The 24,246-nt window shown below is 43.6% G+C and overlaps 1 protein-coding gene and 1 long non-coding RNA gene across 3 annotated transcripts in view; one reads left to right on the top strand and one right to left on the bottom strand.

Annotated features, from left to right (window-relative positions):
- The window catches only part of LOC117092619, an 83,064-nt gene extending 71,840 nt beyond the window's left edge, over positions 1-11,224 (top strand). The window contains exon 3 of the long non-coding RNA XR_004440858.1: positions 10,373-11,224. This is a non-coding gene — a long non-coding RNA (uncharacterized LOC117092619). The remainder of the gene's footprint in view (positions 1-10,372) is intronic.
- Positions 1-24,246, bottom strand: part of AGBL4 (ATP/GTP binding protein like 4) — a 1,514,939-nt gene that overhangs the window by 26,041 nt on the left and 1,464,652 nt on the right. The gene's annotated exons all lie outside the window — the stretch shown is intronic.

The following is a 24,246-nucleotide window of genomic DNA, read 5'->3' as shown; positions in this document are numbered from 1 at the left end:
AAAACCACACACACACATATTGCACTTAATATAGTACTATGAAGAAAATGCACAGAGTCTGTACCTGCGGATAATGCAGGCGTGGGAAGGCCTCTCTGAGGAGGAGATATGAACTGGGAGTGAACAGTGACTGCAGCGGTACCTATGAAAAGGGAAGGGTGTCTGGGCAGGGTCCTCGGGTGAGAGACAGAAACTGGAAGAGGGCTGGTGGAGGGTGATGGGCAAGGGCTAGATCACCAAGACCTCTGGGCCACCTTAAGGAGTCTGGACTTTCTTGGTGAATGGGAAGCTACTGAAGAGTTTGAAGCAGGAAAGTGACACGGTCTTATTTTTATTTCATTTCAAAGGTCACTGCTGCACTAAAAGAGAAGGCAAGAGTGGAAGCAGGCAGAGTAGCCAGGGACGACTGCAATGGTCCAGGAGAGGACAAGGGAGACCCCGGCTGTTCAGGGGCAGTAGAGATGGGAAGACGTATTTGTGGGAAGAGCCAACAGGACCTGCTGCCAGGTTGGATGTGGGGCCCAAAGGAGAGGAAGGAGTGAAGGATGACTCCTTCATCTTTGGCTTTAGCAGCTGGGTCCATGGGGTGCCCTGATCTGGCATTTGAAAGAATGAGGCAGGAAGAGCTTCAGGGTAGAGAGTAGGAGGCCAGTTTGGAGCATGTTGGGTTTGAGCTATGAGACATTAAGTATCCAGGTTCTGAATCAGAAATGGGAAAAAAAATCAGAAAATGGGAATTTTTCCGAATTTTCAGCTCTTTGGGATTATTCATGCTACAAATTCTTGCTGACTGTGCAGTGTGTTCCATTCTGCTCAGCTCTCCACCTCTTCGTCTCTGCTCTCAGTGTGTCCCAAGGGCTTGAGGAGAATGGCAATAACTGAAGGATCCTCTGTTCTCCTGTCTCAGGGCCTCAGATCTGGGGCCTTGAGTGTGCACACAAGTGGGAATCAGGAGACCAACATGGTTTTCATCATTAACTAGCCATGCGACCTTGGGCCATTTCCCTTCACTGGGCCTCACTTCTCTGTGGGTAAATGTGGTCTCTCGAGTCCTTTTTCAGTTAACATGGTATATTCAAGCAAAGCCCTCAATACAATAAGCTTATGAGAAATCCCATCCTCATTCTTTCATTCACAAATATATATGGAGAATTGACCATGTGCCGTTATTTTAGACACTTGACATATACAGTGAACAAAACTGACAAAGACCTCTGTCTTTATGGAGTTTAAATTCTAGCTATGGAAAACAAGCTATAGACCTAATAATACATGGGTAAATTATATAGAATGCTGGAACATGGTAAGTGCTATGGAATAAAGATAAAGAATACGGTAAGGGGAGGGCTGGGGACAAGGACAAGATCACAGCATTAAGTAGAGTGCTCAGAGAGGCCTCTTTGAGAAGGTGGGGTGGGGATGGGCTTGGAGAGGTGAAGGCGCTGGCCAGCATCAGAGCGGAGTTAATCCTCCTCATCTGAAACACAGCCCTGACCAGACATTTCACAATTAGGCTCTTGCTAAATCCAACCCAATCCCAAACTGGGGATAATAATCAACCTCAGGGATGAGTCCTCCCTTGTGGGGTCAAGAACACCTCTTTCGTGGCAATGGCTGTTTTCTGTCTGCAGGTCCAGGTCCTCTTCACCTCCCAGAGCAGCTATGGCGGAGACAAGTCTCACACACATCCTCCCGTCTGGCCTGTGGCCTCCCTTCCCTGTCCTGCTCCTCCCCTTGTGGACTCATCTCTGAAGCCTTCTTCATACTTCTCACTCCCTGCAACTCTTCTAGAACCCTCAGCAAGCTCAGCTGGCCTGACTGCACTAAAGGGTGCTGAGCTCTGCCCCACTCCTCAGACACAATATCCCACTTCTCCTTTCCCCCTACTTGTGGGCCATGGCAGCTCTGGTTACCATCCCTATTTTGCAGATGAAAAATCAGAAGTCACTTGTCTGATGAGTCACATCAAGTATTGGTGCAAGGAGGATTGAAACCTATTTGTTCATTTATATATTCATATTAAGTGGTTTCTATGCGCCAGACACTGTTCTAGGAGCTAGGATACAACAAAGAGAAAACAGACATAGCTCTGTCCTCATAAAGGTCTTTTCTTGCCATTATCCTGCTTCCAAATAAGAAAATTGAACTCCTACCTCCTCCCTGTTTGGAAACTCCCACCTAGAATTCATTTTCTGCTCAAACTCCTGCCCCTCCCAGCAACAGATGATCACCATTAAAGGGGGAAGATTAATTGTGCAGAGGGATAGGCCAAGGAAAAGTGATTTTCTTTGGTAAGGCTGACAGCGCTGCTAGAATATTAAGAGGCACCTGCCTAGGAGCCTCTAGGTAAAGCCAGAAGAAAAATGTGACAATGAAATATCTTTTGTCTCTGCCTCCCTACCAGTCCTCCCACAGTGTCGGACAAGTGCATGACTAAACAGATGAATCCTTCTCTGAAGTGCAGTGTGGAGGCTGCCGATGTAATTGCAGAGTCCTTTCCCATTGCAGGCAAGTCCAGAGGCACCCCCTAGGTAAGAAGACCTGTAAAGGAGAGGAGAGGGAGAGAGGAAAGGGAGATGGAGAAAGAGAGAAAGCGAGAAAGAGAGAGAGAGATGGATTAGAGAGTCAGGGATAGACAGCAGGAGAGAGGAAGAGACAAAGAGGCTGCAGAGGCAGAGACCAGAAGCGAAAGAGATGCAAACCAACAGAAAAATACAGAGAAACTGGTCAGGATGAAGCAAGAAGATAAGGAGAGAAGGATAATCAGAGAGGCTGAGAGAGACTCAGGCTTGAAAACTGAGGAGAAATGGGGCGAGGGGCAGAGAGAGAAAAACGGAGCAAATGACAGAAAAGGAAGAATCAAACTGAAAGAGGCGTGAGAGATACAAATGTAGGCAATAGGAGAAGGGAGGGGGAGGGGAAAGAAAGGCAAAAGACGAGATAGAAAGAGACAAAAGGAAAAAATGCAGGGAAGCACAGCCGCAGAGGACAGACTGTAAATGAGATGTGTACGACTGAAATAGCGACAGGAACAGTGAGAGACTGAGAAGGACCGAGAGAAGAAGGTGGAGAGACACAGACAGGGACTGGAAGTGAGGCCTCTTTTTTGATGGGCGAAATGCAATTCCACAGAGTAGGTATTTCCTGAGAGGCTCACTTCACGGAGGAGGCTGGAGATGAATGCTTATACGGAAATTGTGGGAAGAGTGTCCAGTTCATCACGGAATGAATTAAAGTTTGGGGTAAGAATAAGGCTCGAAATTAGTTTTCCATTGCCACTGTAACAAATCACCACACACTTAGTGGCTTAAAACAACAGACATTTATTCTCTCAATTCTGGAGGCCAGAAGTCAGAAATCAGTTTCACTGGGGCCAAAATCTAGGTGTCACAGGCCTGCATTCCCTCCACAGGCTCTGGGGAGAAAACAGAGAAATAGTTGGTTTCTGGTGGCTGCTGGCATTCCTTGCTTGTGGTCACATCATTTCATCTCTGCCCCCATGGTCACATTGCCTCCTCCCTCTTTAGTGTATGTCAGATCTCCCTCTGCCTCTCTCTTCTAGGAGTACATGTGATGGTATTTAGGACCTACCCAGATGATCCAGGATAGTCTCAACCTTCCATCCGAAGAGTCTTAACTATAACATTTACAAAGACCTTGTTTCTATATAAGGTATTATTGATAGGTTCTAGGGATCAGGAACTGAATGTCTTTGGGGTCATTATTCAGCCTATTCCACACTGCCTGAGAGTTCATCTGCTTAGCTAAGAGCTGGTATATGAAGCGTCCTGGCATACCCAGGACGAAGGTGCTGGGTGTCAGGGGTGGAATTCTGGCTCTGTGTAAGACACCTTGCTGGGTGCTCCAGCAAATCCACCCCACCTGACCTACACAAGCATCAAGTGGATTTACCAGCATTCAGACCCAGATATGTCTAATTTCAGAGTGCTTTTTGCTGGCATTATTTGTTGCCTCTCAAGGGCAATGTTGCCTACTTTACCTCTTAAACATAGTAAACCTGCTCCTCCCCTTCCTCCACTGCTATTGCATTGTTCGGATCCTTGTCTCTTATCTGAACTATTGCTTCAGCGTCCTAATTGGTCTTCTGGCTTCTGGTTTCTCCCCATTATTGCTGAGAATGATGTTCTCACAGTTGCTGACCTTGTCACTTCCTGACCTACAACCCTACACCGTCACCTCCAAGGTAAGATTTAAACGCTTAGATCTGGCTTTCATGGCCTTCCATAAGCTAGTCTAAGCCTTATCTCCTGACACTGTATTCCATTGTGCGTGTATTTAGAAGGCCAGGTTTAAAGTCCACAAAGCGTGGGTTTTAATCCTGGCTCCTACATGTTTAGCTGTGTGAACCTGGGCAGGCTATTTACTGTCTCTGAGCCTTAGTTTCCTCATCTCTAAAATAGATAATGCTTCCTACCTCAGGATTATTGTATTGATTAAAAATTATATATCCAAGGTACCCAGTACAATGCTGGTACGCAGTAGCTTTTTTATTATCATTACTACATATGAAACTGTCATCTCCAACAAAGTATGAGCTCTTTAAGGACAAGAATGTGTCACGTTCACATTTGTTTCCAGAATTATTTAGCACGTTAGGCCTATGAACAAAGATAGGGAGAAAAAGCAAGACTAAAACAAATCAAGATGAGAGAGAGATAAAGAAAAGGACAGAGAGACAGAGGCAGGGAGAGATGAAGAAACTATTTGTAGAATTTTGTGTTTTCTGGACGTTCGGTATAACGCCTTGTAGGTTTCTTCCATTCTGTGTGCCTTGGTTTCCTCTCCTGTAAAATTGGCGGGCAGTTGAACTCGATGATCTCTAGTTCTAATTCTCACTCTCTGCTCTACCCTGGGAAAAGTGTTTCCCTGGAGCAGGGGATACCCTTTCTGACCAAGCCGATGAGGGGCAATTCAGGTGTCCAGTGCTGCCCACCACCCTAATGGGATCTTTTGAGGAGAAGCCAGGTTAGAGGCTGGTGGGCTAGAACAGATGGAGAGCTGACCTCAGTTATAATGTGCCTGATTCTGGATGGGATAACCTTGGAGAATATTTGGACTTTAGACCACATTAGGCAGGTTGCTGTTATTCATTCACTCATTCATTCATTCTTTATTTTTCATTCATTCATTTATTTTTGAGACGGAGTCTTGCTCTGTCACATAGGCTAGAGTGCAGTGGCGCGATCTTGGCTCACTGCAACCTCTGCCTTCTGGGTTCAAGTGATTCTCCTGCCTCAGCCTCCCCAGTAGCTGGAACTGCAGGTGTGTGCCACCACACCTGGCTAATTTTTGTGTTTTTAGTAGAGACGAGGTTTCGCCATGCTGACCAGGCTGGTCTCAAACTCCTGACCCTGTGATCCGTACGCCTCAGTCTCCCAAAGTGCCAGGATTACAGGCATGAGCCAATGCTCATTCATTATTTATTACTCATTGATTCATTCAACAGATAAGTTATCAATCACCTCTTCTGTGCTGGGCCATGTAATAGATATATAGAACATTCACACTGGCTATGTAGAGTAAACAAAACAGGGATGGCTGTGCTCTCAATCTGTTTATAGTCCAGGTACTATTGACATGTTTGGCTAAAAGATTCTGTGTTGTGGGGACAGGCCTGTGCATTGTAGGGTGTTTAGCAGCATCCCTGGTTTCTCCCACTAGATGTCAGCAGCATCCACCTCATTGTGACAACCAAGCGTGTCTTCAAACATTGCCAAACATTCCCTGGGGCAAATGCACCTGTGGGTGAGAACCACTGGTCTAGCGGTTGTACAGTATCTGGTGGAGATGCAGCAAGTGACATGAGAGAGGTGGGCCGGATCTTGACTGGGAAGGGTCTTGGCTTCCCTACTTGGAAACAAGTAATCCCTGAATGGATCCCTGGAGACAGGGAAGGGGAGAGGGATCCCACTCACAGGCTGCATTAATCTGGTAGACTGTTATCTAACCACCCTCCTCATTACTTTGGCAGGGAAGAGTGTCCTCCCTCCATTTCTAGCACACCTCAATACCCGAGATGCCTCTCCCTTCTCTACTTGCCCAAGACTGCTGGTATTTATAGCTTGTCTGTCTAACTCAGACCCACTTCTCACTCAAGAGGGAAATTAATCTCTCTCTCCAGATCCCACACTATCACTTGGCTCACGGCTTCCTCATTCGCCTGCTCTTCCAATCCAGGCACCAGCAATTTCCCAGCTGTGCCTCCCTTTCCCCACTGACAGTTGACCATGGCTCTGAAAATTGGCTCTTGGAATCAGTTGTGCCTGCCCAGCTGGGCCACAGCTCAGCAGTGCCTGGGACTTTGATGCAGCTCAACCTGAGAGGGGGCTCTGCTTTTCTGAGAGATGCTCAGCTCCTGCTTGTCTCACATGTATTTTTAGAAGCTTCAACTGGATGCCAGTTAAAAATGAGACTGAAGACCAAAGTAAATATTTGCATAGCAGGATCTTGGAGTGGCGGGGAAGAGAGAAGGAAGAGAGGAGTTCTGATGGGCCTGGCTTCAGGCCTCAGCTCTGTTTCTGAGTAGCTGCACTTGCTTGGGGCAAGTCTCCTCTAGGTATCAGTTTTCCAATCTGTAAATCTGGAGGAGGGATTAGCTTGCGGATGAAATGTTTTGAAACATTTCAGCTCTGATGTTCTGTGAGCCTCTATATCAGAAGGGCCATTAAGGGGTTCCTGAACCCTCTGATACTACAGACAAACTGTGTAAATTTTCTGGAGAGAGTATTCACAATTTTTTATAATTTTCAGAAAAAATCAGCATCTTCTAAAATGTTAAGAATCTCTGCTCTAGGTCTATGGATAGAGATAACTGAGTTTATCACCACCTTCCTGGTAATATTCCTTCTTCTCATTTTCTGACCTGTTCCCTTGTTACACAGTCTGACTCCTCTGGGATTAGTGAGAATCGGGCAGAGTGCGGGGGAGTAAAATCAAGTTAGACTTGAAATGGAATGAACAATATGAAGAATCTATCCTGAGTGCATCTGCATTAACTTAACTAAAAAACCTCAAAGAGTCTGGCGGCCCAAGTCTGCTGCAGGGGTCAAAGAACAGTTCAGCAAAGATGATCCCTAGGAGGTGACTGCAAAACTCAGCTGAAACTCTAGGCCATTCTGTGTGTGAGAATTGGGGTTCAGTCTTTTTCTGGGAAGCATCAAATCCTGGGCTCAGAACTTAAAAGACCCACTGTTGGGTTTGCTGGAGGGACAGGACATGGGGTCCTCCACCTTTAAAAGAAGCCCACTCTCCTGCCCTTGTGTCTTCACCCCTGATTAGGCCTGAATCTGAAGCACTTACATGGATTAATGGAATGAGCAATGTCCTGTGAATCAAGAGACCCATATTTGAGCATCAGCTTTCACCAAATGCTGTATGCGTTGGGCAGCCTTGGGCAGGTCACTGACCCACCCCTGGGCTTCAATTTCTCCATTTAGACGATAAAGAGGAATTGGCTTGCTTCACAGTTTCACCAAAGAATGACTATTATTATAGTGACACTCCATTATAATACCTCGTTATTAGCCATTTCCTTGCATTTATTCCTCATTTTGAGACATCCCTGTTATATTTCAAGCAAACCAGCAATGAATCCCATGCCTAGGAATGGTGTGATGATAAACTTAAATCCCAATCTTTAGGACCCTCCTGGCTCTGACATTTTATGATATTTTTTTTCTGCTCTGATGTTACTTTTCTTTTTTAACTGTTGTTTTGAACTTAAAACTTAGGGAATGAAATTAATGTTGATGACCATGGACTATTTTCCAGGCACTGTGCTAGTTTCATTTATTACAAGCAAGGTAGATTTTGGTATCCTTGTGTTACAGGTTAGAAAACTGAGGTTCAGAGATGTCACCTTTCTAATACCACTCAGTTAGCAAGCAGACGGTTAGGACTTAAATTCGGGTCTGTCCCAGTACAAGGCCTGTGGCTTGAAAAATTATTTTTATGCTATAATTCTTTATTGTTTTAACTTTCTTAAAATTAATTCATTTATTCAATATTTATTGAGTACCTGCTGTATAAGGTACTGTGCTAGATGCTATGGGTTTGAAGATGAGAAATCAGTCCCTGTTCTTGAGCAGGCTTTAGAGAAGATACGTAAATAAAAGTTGCAAGTTAGGGCAATTACACTATGGCAGAGGGAAATAAGGGAAGTCAGGGTGCAGAAAATGGGAGTTAGTATTGGAGATACCCCGGAAGCTTGTCAGAATAGGAAACACCAGAGCTGAATGGCGGGGGTAAGATTTTTTTTTTTTTTTTTTTACTGAGATAACTCTTCATTAAACAAGTTAGTTAACAATGAATTCAGAATATATAATGTACCAGATACTTTTCTAGTTTGAGGAACACAATTGCGTACAACGACAAACTCTTGTGGAGCTCACAAGGGAAGAAAGGCAGTAAACCAACCAACAAATACAGTATAAGATTGAAATCCAGGTGACTTGGAGGAAAAGTAAGACTTGGCCAGGTAAAGTTGAATGGCATGAAACGGCATCCTGAATAAAGGCAGAGGCATGTGCAAGCATGCTGAGGCATGACAATCCCTTCAAAGATGTTTGTCATGGCTGGAATATCTTCTAAAAGATGAAGAAGGAAGTAAGAGAAAAATGCAAACACAGATCATCATGAATGCCTTGTGTGATGTTATGAGTATGAACTTTCTTCTGCAGATAATGGAAAGTCAGGGGAGGGTTATAAGAGACAGAGACACAATGCTCAAATTTGGTTCCAGGGTGATTTCTCCTGTGACCCTGGTGAAGGGGGATTTGGAGGGGACCCAGACTATAGACAGGAGGAAAGGTCCTGGTCCAGGGAGAATGGTGAGTGGGCCTGAGCTCAGGCACTATCAGGGGAGTTGTGAGAAGGACAAATAACTGGAAATATTTGTCTAGTAAGAAAGATGATACTTGGGTGCTGGAAGAGGTGACTGGCCTAGGAAAAGTATCAAGAACAGCATACCAGGTTCCTGCCTTGGAGAGCTGTGCGGTGGTGTCCCCATCGACCTTGGGTAGGAAGTCTAAAGGTGGCTCCTGGAAGGCAGGGAGCTCTGTGTTCCCTAGAGTACTTTCCATCCCACCCTTCTTAGTCGTAATGTTGCCTAATTTTATTTTACTGTACCGATGTGCCAAGTGACTATTATGATTCCTATTGTGAATCGCCATTAAAAGGACCAGTTACTGCAATTTTCCTGTATCTAATGCTCTTCTGTGGATATGTCAAGCAAAGCTGACAATGATCCCACTCACAGGATGGGTATGAGGCTGGCCTTAAACTCCCTATGAGGCCAACATATTTTTCCCGTCTTTAGGACAGAATATGTTTTCTCTGGAACTTTTCCTTTCTCTTCCATTCTCACTCCCCCACACCTCTGACGGGCCAGCTGGCCTGTCTGTCTGACTGACTGCCTCCCTCTCTTTCATATATGCTAATCAGGATCCACTCACTATCAGGATATAAAACATGCCTGTTCCATGTCTCACTCTATCCTGCTCCATTTTAGTAACAATAAGAACAAGCATATTATATCCCATGTGCTCATTCATCCCATGGACAACAGTATTTCTTAAACCAGTTCTATGCCGTTTGTCATGTTTCCTCTGTGGCAGGGCCTCTGCCCAAAAGACTGTTCCAAACCCCCTGCCTTGTTGCCTCTAAGTAAGTAACTCCTACTAATTCTTCAGACGTCAACTCCACTGCCACTTTGGCAAGAGAGCCATCCCTGACCTCTGGGCTAAGTCAGTCTGCCATCCTGTACTCTCCCAGAACTTCCTGGCACTCCTTCACAGTTCTGTCATGGTGGTAACTTTACATTGTATGTGTAATTTTTGATAAATATCTATTTCTTTTTTGTTTTGTTTTGTTTTTGAGATGGAGTCTCACTCTGTAGTCCAAGCTGGAGTGCAGTGGCACGATCTCAGCTCACTGCAACCTCCACCTCCTGGGTTCAAGCGATTGTCATGCCTCAGCCTTCCAAGTAGCCGGGACTACAGGGGCACACCGTCGAGCCTGGCTAATTTTTTTGTATTTTAGTAGAAACAGGCTTTCACTATGTTGCCCAGGGTGGTCACAAACTCCTGAGCTCAGGAGCTCCTCCTACCCCGGCCTTTCAAACTACTGGGATTACAGGTGTTAGCCACTGTGCCTGGCCAAATACCTGTTTCTTTCACTAGGCTACCAAGTTCTGTGATTGCAAAAATGATGTCTGCTTTGTTCACCATAATTTCCCCCGTGCTTAGCAGTGTCTGGCACATTAGGTGTTCAATTAAATATTTGCTATGTGAAACAATCAATATCGCTAATGGCAGGAATTTACATTAGCTTCTGTTTCTTTTCTTCTTCCTAGGCCAAGATTATCTCAGGATTTCATGAAGAGGAGAAATGGAGGTCATTTCCTAGAGATTAATGGAGAATTTGATGGTGAGAAGAAAATTGTTTAAGGAGCAGGGGTGGGTGTGGAGGCAAATGTCACACACTCCAGAAGGTAAAGTGACCTGGCTCTTCCCCTCTTACTCCTTGGAAAGAGGGAAAGCTCATCAGAGCCAGGACCCTGGAAAAGCGATGTGATGAAGAGAAGGAGGCCCTGAATAGCACCATCTGAAAGGCATTTCCAAGGAAGCCAGGGATGTGACTCTGTCTTGGTTGTGGAGATCAAAAGGTTTTGTGAAGGAAGCAATGGCTCTCTAGCCCCCTTCTGGGTGGATTCTGGGGTAGAGGGATCCGGTTCCTTTGACAACTGGTTAGTTATAGCTATAGGGTGAAGCCAATTGAGTAATATTGGTCTGGGTTTCCAGAGACACAAGGTCTTCTTGAACCATAAGCTCTCCGAACAATGCCCCACCTAGGCAGAGCAGAGAACCCTGAACTTTTGCCTGTAGAGAACAAACAAGTGCACGTCTCGGGAGCCACCAGACCTGGGACTACCCATTGGACCCCTAACCTCCACTGTTCTTGGCCTGTCTCTCTTTCCCATTAGATTGTGAGTTCTTTGAGGACAGAGACTACCTCTTCTCCATCCTTGTTTCCCTAGCCTAATACACCATCAAATAATGCTGTGGAAAGAAAAAGTAAAGGAATAAATAAATAAACCTTAGATAAGTGATCCATCCACTAATCCTCAATTCCTGATTAGTAAAATGAGAATAACAATAGCTACCAACAAAAGTACTGTGTAGATTGTATGACTTAATGAATGTGAAAGCACATGGTATGGAATTTAACATAAAATAGATAATCAAAAATACATTATCCTCTTTGTTTCAACTTTAATCACACATCCTCCCTTTAAGTACTCACTGAACTTTAGTGACCTTCATATTTTCTAGCTTTAACTTGACAGTGCATCAGTGGTTAAAGAATCATAAAATATCAGAGCAAGAGGGCACCAAAAGTGGACATTTGTCTTGCTCTGTCTTGTTTTATTTTCCTGCTCTTAATGTATTCCCCTCTCACACACATCATTTTCCTGTATTGAGCCCCCAATCTCAATTCCATGACTCAGGAGGAGCTGACCCCATTCAGACTCTGGGGATGGAGTCAGCCCAGTGGTGGCCAATCAGAGCACTGATATACCTCTTTCCACAGTGATTAGTGAGGTATGGCATGGCCCATACCTGACTCAGTTCTGGGACTTGTGAAACAGGGAATTACCCTTACACTGAGAGGCTGGGATATCCACCAGGAGCTTCTGGCAGCCAATTTGCTTCTAGCAGGGGAGAGCTGGTTGAATAATGAAGCCAATGCTTAAGAAACAGTGCTGAGGGGTTGAGGACAGACAGCTTCAGACTAAGCCTTGATGATGCTGAGTCCTTAGATCCAGCGATGCCTGAAACAAGTATCCCTTTGGACTTTTGAGTTTTATGAGCTAATTAATTTCCCTTTTTATTTAATTCAGTTTGAGTTGGGTTTTCTGTCCCTTGCAACCAAATTTGGGCTAATACAAGATGTTGGAGTTTGTTTCATCACACCTCTTAATTTTACAGATGAGGAAGAGACTTGCAAATCACATGAGCAGTTTTTACACACAACCAATTTTCCAAATAACTATATTGCTTCAATTCCTTTTATCCTTACTGCTGACCAGAACAGGGACAGGTTGTTCTTATACCTGAATAGGGTCATAGAATATTGATTTTGGTCACAGAATGCCTAATCTTTCTGTAACAGAGCAAATTTTTAAATTCAAGTCCTTGGGAATCAGTTTTGTTTTGCATTACAATGTTTTTATCCCCCAAGCAGAACTGCTGATGGCTATCCTTTTCCTTCCACACAGCATAATCAGCAGCAATTAATTACAATCACAAGGAGACAGCAGAAATGAACAGAGCATTAATTGGACAGAAGTAATCAAAATCTCCCTTAGCCCACAGTTAGTACCTGTATGCGGGAAGATGTGAGGAGGCACACGCATGTGTACCACACACACAAACATACACACACCCTACAGTCAACCAGGGAATAAGAAGAGGATATATGATGAGCATGCTCTCTCATCAGCATGGCACAGTAGAAAACAAATCAAGGACTTTGGAGTCACAAAGATCCCACCACTAACCAGTTGCTTAAACTTAGCTTTCTCACTTGTAAAACAAGGATACACAGACCTACTTCAAAGTGGATGAGAATATTAAATAAGAGTATTATATGTACAGCACTTTTTACCGGTATGTAGCAGGAACTCTATACCTTCTACTTCTTTTTCCCTCCACATCAAACACCTTTTGTGGCTGGTAGAGAATGAAGACCTAATAAGATCGGAAATTTTAGACCCTCGGATGTTCTTAATTCAGCCTAACCAATTTGATCATCTCCCCTAGACCCTCCGCTTAATCCTACACCATTCCCCTTTCCCAGTCTCTGCCCCCTGTCCCACATTCCTGCTTCCTCTTGCCTCTTTGCCTCTTTCCCCTCTGGGTTGTCAATTCTGGGAAGGCAGCTTGGTATCCCTGTTGCCCCTCATGGGACCTGACACACAGTAAACAATGAGTGGACATTTGTTTAATAACTATTGATGGAGTCTGTGTCTGTGCTTATGTTCTCCTTCCACCCGCAGCATCCAGCCCTTCTATCTTGGTCTCAGTCTTAGTCATCCTTCAAGGCTTAGCCTAGAAGCTACCACCTCCTCCATGAAATCTTTGAAACTTGTCCCTGGGACCACTATCCCCTCCTCCGAACTCGGTACCTCTTTCATGACACCTGCAGCTTTTTATCTTGTGTTATAAAATTTACACAGGTGTTTCTTCTTCACTATGACCTCAAGTTTCTTCACTCAGTCATTCAACCTCTTTGAGTTAGTGTATGCTGGTAACTATAGATACTGAGGCATCGGAATGGGTATGTGTCCTTGAGATGCTCAGGTTCAAATTAGTACTTGAGCACAGCAACTGTGTCTGACTCATCTTTCAACACCCCATGCCTTGGGCCACTGTGGGTGATCCTCAAATACTTGAAAATGGCAATAGGTAGCCTATGAGAAGGCACCTGAGTCGGAATACTGGTGAGTCTTGTGAGGTTATAGAAGGCCAGTGAGCTCCCTCAGGTTGGACACAAATACCCCTGGGTTTTCTGAAGGAAAATATTTTATATTATGGAGAGAAATCTGGCTCTAGATCATGCCATATACTACGTACTCGAATCAAAAAATCCCTGAATAAACTGTGACTTGGTGCCCAGGGATATACAACTTCAACAATTTACCTGAAGAAGCTCTGACCTACAGTCAGGCCCAGCTTTGCCACTGGTTTCACAGTGATATTGAACAAGTCATTTATCTTCTCTGGGTATCAGTTTAGCTACCTCAACTTTATGCAACCAACAATTATGGACACCTACTGTGTTTCTGGCACTGTGCCTAGTCCTGGAAATACAGAAATAACTTATATATGATTAGCAATTTTGAAGGCACTAATCTAGTAGGCACTATGAAAAGGGCCATCAAAGAGAGGTGTTGTAACAACTCTACGTTGTGTAGCTCTCATTCTTCCTTTCTTTCTGGATAAATTCCCAAGCTCCTTTACCTGACATCAGGTTTCTTGTGATTTGCCCCTGCCTACCTGTTTAGTTTCTCCTCCACATTGACCCTGCACCCCACCCTGGCCATACTGTAGTGCTAGTCATTCCCTAATGCTCCATTATCATTCACGTATTTGCCCATGTAGTATCACTCCAAAATCCTCTATCTACTAAATTTATGATGATCCTTCAACACAAAGTGAAAGTGCCATAATTGAGGTGTACACAGAGCATCACATTTGTAAAGGAAGAAGAATTCTAATATTATAGTTTTTTAAAAACTTCTTTTATTCTTTTCTTTTTCTTTCTTTCTCCTTCCTTCCCTCCTTCCCTTCTTTCCCTTCCCTTCCTTCCACTTATCTCTCTCCTTTCTTTCTTTTGTAAAAGGAAAAGATTGGATTAGATTAACTCTACCAACGCTGTACCACCCAATGATCAATGATGTAGTAATTACCTAATCTTTGTACTGGGTCTTTGGACCTCATGATCACACTGTCTGACCTGTGCTTCCCTCATGGTGTTTGAAAATGTCCCAAGAGCCAATTAACCCATGTGATGGTTCATTTTATGTGTCAGCTTGACTGAGATGCCCAGACATTTGGTCAAACATTATTGTGGATATGTCTGTGAGGGTATTTCTGGGTGAGATTAAAATTTGAGTGAGTAGACTTAGTTAAGTAGATTGCCCTCCCTGATATGGGTGGGCCTCATCCAATCAGTTGAAGACAGAATAAACAAAGAGGCTGAGAGGGCATTCCCTCTCTACTGACTACTGACTACTCGAGCTAGGACATGAATCTTTTTTGACTTTTGGACAAGAACTGAAATACGGTTCTTCTTGGGTCTCAAGTCTGTTGGCTTTCAGATTGGAACTTGCACCATCAGCTCTCCTGTTTCTCAGGCCTTCAGCCTTAGACATATCAGCTCTCCTGGGACTCTAACTCATTGACTGCAGATTTGGGACTTCTCAGTCTCCATAATTGCATATGCCAATTCTTTATAATAAATGTCTTTATGCATATAATCTCTTTACATATATATATGAAAGCAGAACCAAAAAGAGATATGTGGATGTAGATATGGATATAGACGTAGACATAGATATAGATATTGATATTGACATAAATATTCTATTGGTTCTATTTCTCTGGAGAACCTTGACTAATGCGACCATATTGCAGGTCTTGGGCTTGGCTTTCTGAAGAATGTTCCTCTCAATGGTGAGTAAAATGTCAAGTCTCCTCTACCACACCCAACTTTTCATTTCCTATATTCTTGGCTCTGCTGTTGTTATTGTTTTCTCGCTAGAGGAAAGATACCCTAAGATATGGGAAAGAGCAATTTCATAGAATCCTGCTACATGGAGCTAACAGAACCTTTAGAGATAATTAGATTTCTTATTTCAGAGCAGTGAGGTGCCTGTCCATGGTTCTGTTCTTTGTAGACACTTGTGGAATGCCTTCCTGTTACTCCAACTCTCTCTTCTCCTCTTATTGAAGGCTTAACCTCCCTTTTAGACCCAGCTCAAAATCTGCTCCATTTAGAAGGTCTTCTCAGATTCCCCCAAGTTTGAATTCATTGCTCTGTTTTCTGTATCCCCACAGAATTCTGTTCATATCTTTTACTTAGCTTTAATTTGTTTTATAATTGGGGATAGATCAAGAGGCAGGTTAGGCAGATGGGGTACCAGGTATTATTTGTAGTGGGATAATAAAGCATCAGTAAAAACAGAACAAGTTGGAGAAAACGACATTCATCAGTATTCTTCACCAATATGTAACTGGAAGAAAATTGGAGACTCAGAGAGATAAGTAACTTTTTCTCAAATCATTCAGCTAGAAAGTAGCTGAGCTTGGATTCGAATCCAAGTCTGACTTCAAGATCCATGCTCTTGTTGGTTATTCATGCAATAATTTGTGTAAAATGCTAACTGTGTGCCAGGTACCATGCTAGACACTGGGATGCAAAAGTTCAAGCCTGGTTGTCCAGGGTTATGGCAGATAGTGGCAAAATACAACCAAATTCCTTGTGTTAGTCTTTGGTCTCTAGGTCTGAGACTCTTCTGTCTCACTGGGTGATTTCACCCTGGGATACTCCACAGCCAGTTCCACAGCCTTCTCTCTTTCCAAGAGCAGACAAGACGCTTTCTTAGAATAACCCCTTTGCCTACCCCAATATCTTTGGCTGTGCCCACTGTGGAAAGAGAGCCAGGCTGCTGCCAAGTTCATTAATAATTTTGGCTTTCTGGAGGAAGAAGTTGGATTGCTTTGCTCTTCAAATATCAAAACATCCAATTAACAGAGCTAATTAGCATCACTAGCAGCAGTCAAAAGAATGGCAATTTAGATGCAGAATTTCAAAGGTTTCCTAGTTGTAGGCCAAGGCAACCCATCTCATGCTAATGACAAGAGTTACTCACTTAGGCAGCTCTATGGCAGACATCAATTAACCACTGGGCAGAGATTGGCCTCATCCCTGAGTCATTTGTCTAATCAGAACTGTGAATAGAGAAAAAGAGGCAGAATGAAAATGGAGAGAGGCAGAGAGGGAGAGAGGGAGATGACAGAAATAGAGTGAGGAGGTCCGAGAGAGGAGAGAGAGAGAATTAAAAGAGATAAAACAGAGAGGAGGAGATACAGAGAGTAACAACACACAAAGACAAATTCTCAGAGAAAGTGACAGAGACAGAATTAGAAAGAGAAACAAAACAAAAAGGTGATTTACAGATAGATAAACAGACAGCCAATCAGATAGGTACATAGAAAAATACATTTCTTAAAACATACAGGAAGGACAGAATGAAAAGCTTCTAGCCACCAGTAGCTCTGGAAATGATCATTGGGAAGCCTTAGCATTCTGATCTGTGAAGTCAGGCCTAGCTGTAAAAGTTTAAATCAAAATGTGGCAAAGCTTGGCTGCTGTAGTGGAATTCAAAAGAGGAAGAGACCAGGAGACTCAAACCAGAACTTTTCTCTTCCCTTCTCACACTGACAACTGGATTTCCTATGAGCCTTGATTTGTCTGTCGAAAGTCAAATATGCAGCCAGCACTCCCACATTTGTGTACTTTCTCCTGTAAATTCAGTGAGCTCAATGATCAGGCCTATCACCAGCCAGGTGGGTACTGTTTTCTCCCTCAAGGAAAGAAAACCAATGGATCTCCTACTGAGTCCACCCCAGACATAACTTTCCCATCTCTCCTTCTCTCCATTGTATGGCCTCTGCCCCATTCAGGCCTCATGGTCACTTCGCTAGGTTACTGCAGCAGCCTCTGGTCTCCTCTTGCTGCTATCAAATCCATTCTTATCACTGCTGCCAAAGCCACATGCCTAAGATGCAGAGTTGACTGTGTCCCTTTCTGACTTAAACCTTTTCAACAGTTCTATACTTTCCCTGGATCAAGTCCAAACCCATTAATCATTGTAGTCAGGGCCTCCATCTAGGCTCCTGCTGCCTTCTCCTGATCCATCTCTCCCTTCTCCCCATTCCTCACTGACACCCCCACCACACTAGATGACATGGGGCTCCTGGATGCTCCACACTGTCTTCACCTCTGGGCTCCTCTTCATACTACTTGGCCCTGCAATGCCTCAAATCCCTGTTCATTCTCTGTGCCTTTCTATGTCGATGCTTTTGTTTCCATACTTCCCCTGCCTATCAACCTGTTCTTTGTATTCTTTATCTCTTAACCAGCATATATACCAGGATCACAAAATCAAATGTCTTCAGAGGATGGATTCATAATGTAACTATGTGCAATGATAAGTATGAAACAATAGAAGGATCAGTGACAAGTGAGACAGTAAATGCCATGCTCAAAAACCTCAGACTCAAAACTCAACCAACCAACCAACCAACTCACCAGCCAACAAAACATTTTCCTTGCTATACCCACCATCTACAGGAAGGAGCCAGCCATAGGCTACCAGTTGATGACTATTGATGGCCTCCATCTGTAACCTGACTCTGAGCTTGGCTTGGCCCACAGGGTCTTCTGCGCTTAGACTCCACTTTGAACTCTTGCTATCTCCATGCATCTGGCTTCCCATTCAGGGGAATTTTCACAGTCTGTGCTGTCTGCTCCCCTTTGGACCTCACAGGGGTGTTCACTGTGTGTAAATAGCTAAAAAGAACACTAACATTTACAGTGAGTGAGCCAATCCCATCACACTCCTGGCCCAGGCAAGATGTTATTAATCAGTATCTTAATGAAGCCTAATTACAGCAGATGATGTCTCCTACCAGGTAAGGCAATGGTTACAGATGGGAACAAATCAGGAAATCACTGCCCTCTCCCAAGAGCTTGCTCCACTGCAGCACTGGAGGTTAACTCTAGTGGGACTGAATGGCTATAATGACCAGAGTCCAGCTGAGGGCCCTATTAGCAGTAAGAAATGACCTCTCTCCCTACCACCAACGTAAATGCAGATGGGACAGGAAGTGGAGCTGGGCTTCTAGTTGGGAGTGGCTTATGGACCTTCTCTTCCAGCTGACATTCTGTGTATTTCCAGACACGACTGGATCTCCTTTTTTCCAGTATCTACCCCTGAGTCAGGCCTTGGTAAGGCATTATAGTCTTCCAAACATGATACTTGATTCCTCAACTTCTTGCTTTTTTCTTTATTCCTCCATTTACTCCTCTTTTCTCTTTATAGCACTCAAGTATCCAGGGTCCCTCCCAACTCCATCTTCTATTGCAGTTCAGTGGGTTAATAGTGCAGGATGTGGAATCAATCCACTCTAATGTGAATTCTGACCCTCCACATCTACCAGCTGTGTGACCTTGGGAAAGTTATTTTATTTCTCTGGACTTCAGTGTCTCATCAGTTAAATGAGAACAATAATCCCTGTCTTGTCTTCTTCACATGGTTGCTTTGAGGTTGAATTGGGGAAGCCATCTAGGGCAGTACCTGCCACATAACTGACTGCCCTCCCTTAATCCTGCAACTTCACTGAGAAGCCATTAGGGAGAAGAAGTTCTTGTCCCTTGCTAATTGCTCCTTTCTTTACTCGGGAATGAAGTATAGACTTCACAATGCCCCCATAATCATACTAAGGGGAAGTACCCACTGGTCTAGGATAACTTTAGCTCCTTCTGCATATACCATCCACTACTGTTAATACAGTAATTTCCTCATGCTACTCTCTTCCTCAAGAACCATCTCTGGCTCCCTGTTGCCTATAATCTAAAACTAGAAATTAGTATGATGGCATTTAAGGCTTTCTGTAATCTGACCCCAAAGAACTTTTCCAACTTTAGTTCCTAAGCCTCCCTTGTGTGAACTCAGCATTCAGGCCAATTTCTTCACATGCTCAGTTCTATTACTGAGCCTTTATTCATCATGACCCACTCTTTGCAATGTTTTCCCTGTTTTGTAAGTTCCTTCACTAGACCGTGAGGGTAGATGCTATTTTTTAAAATTTCAATATCAATAGAGCTGATAAAATTAAACTCTCAAAAAATAGTTGTTAAACTGGACTAAATGCCATCATTTCAAATACTTCTTCTCTCGTAAGTTCCAGAACAGATCATTTTGGATGGTCTAATGTAGTCGAGTTCAGACTCTGAAGCCAAAAGACTTTGGGTCAAACCACTTTGATGGTTAATGTGATGGTTAATTTTATGTGTCAGTTTGCCTGGGCCATGATACTCAAATATGTTATTCTGGATGTTTCTGTGAGGGTGCTTGTGGAAGAGATTAACATTTAATCAGCGGACTTTGAGGCAAAGAGATTGTCTTCCATAATGTGGATGGGCCTCATTCAATCAGCAAGAGGGAATTCTGCAGCAGATGGCCTTTGTTCTTGAAAAGTAACATTGAAAAGAGGACACAAACAAATGGAAAAACATACCATGCTCATGGATAGGAGGAATCAATATCATGAAAATGGCCATACTGCCCAAGGTAATTTAGAGATTCAATGCCATCCCCATTAAGCTACCAATGACTTTCTTCACAGAATTGGAAAAAATGCTTTAAAGTTCATATGGAACCAAAAAAAGAGCCCGCATTGCCAAGACAATGCTAAGCCGAAAGAACAAAGCTGGAGGCATCACGCTACCTGACTTCAAACTATACTACAAGGCTACAGTAACCAAAACAGCATGGTACTGGTGCCAAAACAGAGATATAAAACAATGGAACAGAACAGAGTCCTCAGAAATAATACCACACATCTACAGCCATCTGATCTTTGACAAACCTGAGAGAAACAAGAAATGGGGAAAGGATTCCCTATTTAATAAATGGTGCTGGGAAAATTGGCTAGCCATAAGTAGAAAGCTGAAAGTGGATCCTCTCCTTACTCCTTATATGAAAATTAATTCAAGATGGATTAGAGACTTAAATGTTAGACCTACAACCATAAAAACCCTAGAAGAAAACCTAGGGAATACCATTCAGGACATAGGCATGCGCAAGGACCTCATGTCTAAAACACCAAGGGGCAGAGCAAGATGGCCGAATAGGAACAGCTCCAGTCTCCAACTCCCAGCACAAGCGACACAGAAGACCGGTGATTTCTGCGTTTTCAACTGAGGTACTGGAGTCATCTCACTGGGGAGTGCCGGACAATTGGTGCTGGTCAGCTGCTGCAGCCTGACCAGCGAGAGCTGAAGCAGGGCGAGGCATTGCCTCCCCTTGGAAGTGCAAGGGGGAAGGGAATCCCTTTTCCTAGCCAGGGGAACTGAGACACACAACACCTGGAAAATCGGGTAATTCCCACCCCAATACTGCGCTTTAAGCAAACGGGCACACCAGGAGATTATACCCACACCTGGCCAGGAGGGTCCCACGGCCACGGAGCCTCACTCATTGCTAGCACAGCAGTCTGCGATCTAACCGAAACAGCAGCAGCGAGGCTGGGGGAGGGGCGCCCGCCATAGCTGAGGCTTAAGTAGGTAAACAAAGCCGCTGGGAAGCTCGAACTGGGTGGAGCTCACAGCAGCTCAAGGAAACCTGCCTGTCTCTGTAGACTCCACCTCTGGGGACAGGGCACAGCTAAACAACAAAAGGGGAAGCAGCAGAGGCCTGTGCAGATGCGAACAACTCTGTCTGACCGCTTTGAAGAGAGCAGTGGATCTCCCAACACGGAGGTTGAGATCTGAGAACGGACAGACTGCCTGTTCAAGTGGGTCCCTGACCCCTGAGTAGCCTAACTGGGAGACATCCCCCACTAGGGGCAGTCTGACACCCCACACCTCACAGGGTGGAGTACACCCCTGAGAGGAAGCTTCCAAAGTAAGAATCAGACAGGTACACTCACTGGTCAGCAATATTCTATCTTCTGCAACCTCTGCTGCTGATACTCAGGCAAACAGGGTCTGGAGTGGACCTCAAGCAATCTCCAACAGACCTACAGCTGAGGGTCCTGACTATTAGAAGGAAAATTATCAAACAGGAAGAACACCTATACCAAAACCCCATCAGTGCGTCACCATCATCAAAGACCAGAGGCAGATAAAACCATGAAGATGGGGAAGAAGCAGGGCAGAAAAGCTGGAAATTCAAGAAATAAGAGCGCATCTCCCCCTGCAAAGGAGCGCAGCTCATCGCCAGCAATGGATCAAAGCTGGTCAGAGGATGACTTTGACGAAATGAGAGAAGAAGGCTTCAGTCCATCAAACTTCTCAGAGCTAAAGGAGGAATTACGTACCCAGTGCAAAGAAACTAAAAATCTTGAAAAAAGTGGAAGAATTGATAGCTAGACTAATTAATGCAGAGAAGGTCATAAATGAAATGACAGAGATGAAAACCATGACATGAGAATACGTGACAAATCCACAAGCTTCAGTAACCGACTCGATCAACTGGAAGAAAGAGTATCAGCGATTGAGGATCAAATGAATGAAATGAAGCGAGAAGAGAACCAAAAGAAAAAAGAAGAAAAAGAAATGAACAAAGCCTGCAAGAAGTATGGGATTATGTAAAAAGACCAAATCTCCATCTGATTGGGGTGCCTGAAAGTGAGGGGAAAATGGAACCAAGTTGGAAAACACTCTTCAGGATATCATCCAGGAGCACTTCCCCAACCTAGTAGGGCAGGCCAACATTCAAATTCAGGAAATACAGAGAACACCACAAAGATACTCCTCCAGAAGAGCAACTCCAAGACACATAATTGCCAGATTCACCAAAGTTGAAATGAAGGGAAAAATCTTAAGGGCAGCCAGAGAGAAAGGTCGGGTTACCCACAGAGGAAAGCCCATCAGACTAACAGCAGACCTCTCGGCAGAAACTCTACAAGCCAGAAGAGAGTGGGGGCCAATATTCAACGTTCTTAAAGAGTAAGAATTTTCAACCCAGAATTTCATATCCAGCCAAACTAAGTTTCATAAGTGAAGGAGAAATAAAATCCTTTACAGATAAGCAAATGCTTAGAGATTTTGTCACCACCAGGCCTGCCTTACAAGAGACCCTGAAGGAAGCCCTAAACATGGAAAGGAACAACCGGTACCAGCCATTGCAAAAACATGCCAAAATGTAAAGACCATCGAGGCTAGGAAGAAACTGCATCAACTAACGAGCAAAATAACCAGTTAATATCATAATGGCAGGATCAAGCTCACACATAACCATATTAACCTTAAACGTTAATGGACTAAATGCTCCAATTAAAAGACACAGACTGGCAAACTGGATAAAGAGTCAAGACCCATCAGTCTGCTGTATTCAGGAGACCCATCTCACATGCAGAGACATACATAGGCTCAAAATAAAGGGATGGAGGAAGATCTACCAAGCAAATGGAGAACAAAAAAAAGCAGGGGTTGCAATGCTAGTCTCTGATAAAATAGACTTTAAACCATCAAAGATCAAAAGAGACAAAAAGGCCATTACATAATGGTAAGGGATCAATTCAACAGGAAGAGCTAACTATCCTAAATATATATGCACCCAATACAGGAGCACCCATTCATAAAGCAAGTCCTTAGGGACTTACAAAGAGACTTAGACTCCCATACAATAATATGGAGACTTCAACACTCCACTGTCAACATTAGACAGATCAACGAGACAGAAAGTTAACAAGGATATCCAGGAATTGAACTCATCTCTGCACCAAACGGATCTAATAGACATCTATAAACTCTCCACCCCAATCAACAGAATATACATTCTTCTCAGCACCACATCACACTTATTCCAAATTGACCACATAATTGGAAGTAAAGCACTCCTTAGCAAATGTAAAAGAACAGAAATTATAACAAACTGTCTCTCAGACCACAGTGCAATCAAACTAGAACTCAGGACTAAGACACTCAATCAAAACCGCTCAACTACATAGAAACTGAACAACCTGCTCCTGAATGACTACTGGGTACATAATGAAATGAAGGCAGAAATAAAGATGTTCTTTGAAACCAATGAGAACAAAGATACAACATACCAGAATCTCTGGGACACATTTAAAGCAGTGTGTAGAGGGAAATTTATAGCACTAAATGCCCACAAGAGAAAGCTGGAAAGATCTAAAATTGACACTCTAACATCACAATTAAAAGAACTAGAGAGGCAAGAGCAAACACATTCAAAAGCTAGCAGAAGGCAAGAAATAACTCAGATCAGAGCAGAACTGAAGGAGATAGAGACACAAAAAACCCTCCAAAAAATCACTGAATCCAGGAGCTGGTTTTTTGAAAAAATCAACAAAATTGACAGACCGCTAGCAAGACTAATAAAGAAGAAAAGAGAGAAGAACCAAATAGATGCAATAAAAAATGATAAAGGGGATATCACCACGGACCCACAGAAATACAAACTACCACCAGAGAATACTATAAACACCTCTACGCAAATCAACTAGAAAATCTAGAAGAAATGGATAATTTCCTGGACACTTACATTCTTCCAAGACTAAACCAGGAAGAAGTTGAATCCCTGAATAGACCAATAGCAGGCTCTGAATTGAGGCAATAATTAATAGCCTACCAACCAAAAAAAGTCCAGGACCAGATGGATTCACAGCTGAATTCTACCAGAGGTACAAGGAGGAGCTGGTACCATTCCTTCTGAAACTATTCCAATCAATTGAAAAGAGGGAATCCTCCCTACTCATTTTATGAGGCCAACATCATCCTGATACCAAAGCCTGGCAGAGACACAACAAAAAAGAGAATTTTAGACCAGTATCCCTGATGAACATCGATGCAAAAATCCTCAATAAAATACTGGCAAACCGGATTCAGCAGCACATCAAAAAGCTT

Source organism: Trachypithecus francoisi, unplaced genomic scaffold (assembly GCF_009764315.1).
Source record: "Trachypithecus francoisi isolate TF-2019V2 unplaced genomic scaffold, Tfra_2.0 Lachesis_group12, whole genome shotgun sequence".
Lineage (NCBI taxonomy): Eukaryota > Metazoa > Chordata > Mammalia > Primates > Cercopithecidae > Trachypithecus > Trachypithecus francoisi.
This window is presented reverse-complemented; position numbering and strand designations above follow the sequence as displayed.